We start from the raw sequence: 2,385 nt of genomic DNA on the forward strand, positions 1-2,385 counted from the left end.
TTCAGAGTTCATTTCAAATGCTTTTCAATTTCATGGTCTTATAGCTCAAAATAATCAGTAAATTCATGAAAAATAACAAATGAAGACGGAAAGGGTTGTAAATTGATGATGTGGCTTTGAATGGTGCATTTTGAACATAGAAAAACTATGGAGTTCAAATAAGTTCAAAAATATGAACTCCCTTTGTAACAGACGAGTTTCCGTATGAAACCCTAATACTTTGAAGGAGATTGTCTGTTTTGTACATGAAGTGCATCCAGCTTTTGCTATAAGCCTCTGTACTTTCTTGCACATGCTATGTGGGTGAAATGATGATACCATGACAACTTGGAACCTTTTCAGAGTTCATTTCAAATGCTATTCAATTTGATGGTCTTATAGCTCAAAATAATCAGTAGATGCATGCAAAATAACAAATGAAGTTGGAAAGGGTTGTAAATTGATGATGTTGCTTTGAATGGTGCATTTTGAACATAGAAAAAGTATGGAGTTCAAATAAGTTCAAAAAAATGAAATCCCTTTGTAACAGACGAGTTTCCGTATGAAACCCTGATACTTCGAAGGAGATTGTCTGTTTTGTACACGAAGTGCATCCAGTTTTTGCCATAAGCCTCTGTGCTTTCTTGCACATGCTATGTGGGTGAAATAATGATACCATGCCAACTTGGAACCTTTTCAGAGTTCATTTCAAATGCTTTTCAATTTCATGGTCTTATAGCTCAAAATAATCAGTAAATGCATGAAAAATAACAAATGAAGTCGGAAAGGGTTGTAAATTGATGATGTGGCTTTGAATAGTGCATTTTGAAGATAGAAAAACTATGGAGTTCAAATAAGTTCAAAAATATGAAATCCCTTTATAACAGACGAGTTTCCATATGAAAGCGTGATACTTCGAAGGAGATTGTCTGTTTTGTACACGAAGTGCATCCAGTTTTTGCCATAAGCCTCTGTGCTTTCTTGCACATGCTATGTGGGTGAAATGGTGATACCGTGACAACTTGGAACCTTTTCAGAGTTCATTTCAAATGATTTTCAATTTCATGGTCTTATAGATCAAAATAATCAGTAAATGCACGAAAAATAACAAATGAAGTCGGAAAGGGTTGTAAATTGATGATACGACTTTGAATGGTGCATTTTGAACATACAAAAACTATGGAGTTCAAATAAGTTCAAAAAAATGAAATCCCTTTGTAACAGACGAGTTTCCATATGAAACCCTGATACTTCGAAGGAGATTGTCTGTTTTGTACACGAAGTGCATCCAGTTTTTGCCATAAGCCTTTGTACTTTTTGCACATGCTATGGGTGAAATGATGAAACCATGACAACTTGGAACCTTTTCAAAGTTCATGTCAAATGCTTTTCAATTTCATGGTCTTATAGCTCAAAATAATCAGTAAATGCTTGAAAAATAACAAATGAAGTCGGAAAGGGTTGTAAATTGATGTTGTGGCTTTGAATGGTGCATTTTGAACATAGAAAAACTATGGAGTTCGAATAAGTTCAAAAAAATGAAATCCCTTTGTAACAGATGAATTTCCGTATGAAACCCTAATACTTCGATGGAGATTGTCTATTTTGTACATGAAGTGCATCCAGTTTTTGCCGTAAGCCTCTGTACTTTCTTGCACATGCTATGTGGGTGAAATGATGATACCATGCCAACTTGGAAGCTTTTCAGAGTTCATTTCAAATGCTTTTCAATTTCATGGTCTTATAGCTCAAAATAATCAGTAAATTCACGAAAAATAACAAATTAAGTCGGAAAGGGTTGTAAATTGATGATACGGCTTTGAATGGTGCAATATGAACATATAAAAACTATGGAGTGCAAATAAGTTCAAAAAAATGAAATCCCTTTGTAACAGACGAGTTTCCGTATGAAACCCTCATACTTCGAAGAAGATTGTATGTTTTGTACACGAAGTGCATCCAGTTTTTGCCATAATCCTCTGTACTTTCTTTCACGTGCTATGTGGGTGAAATGATGATACCGTGCCAACTTGGAACCTTTTCAGAGTTCATTTCAAATGCTTTTCAATTTCATGGTCTTATAGCTCAAAATAATCAGTAAATGCATGAAAAATAACAAATGAAGTCGGAAAGGGTTGTAAATTGATGATGTGGCTTTGAATGGTGCATTTTGAACATAGAAAAACTATGGAGTTCAAATAAGTTCAAAAATATGAAATCCCTTTGTAACAGACGAGTTTCCGTATGAAACCCTAATACTTGGAAGGAGATTGTCTGTTTTGTACACGAAGTGCATCCAGCTTTTGCTATAAGCCTCTGTACTTTCTTGCACATGCTATGTGGGTGAAATGATGATACCATGACAACTTGGAACCTTTTCAGAGTTCATTTCAAATGCTTTTCAAT

The sequence above is a fragment of the Triticum dicoccoides genome, chromosome 4A, assembly GCF_002162155.2.
Source record: "Triticum dicoccoides isolate Atlit2015 ecotype Zavitan chromosome 4A, WEW_v2.0, whole genome shotgun sequence".
NCBI lineage: Eukaryota > Viridiplantae > Streptophyta > Magnoliopsida > Poales > Poaceae > Triticum > Triticum dicoccoides.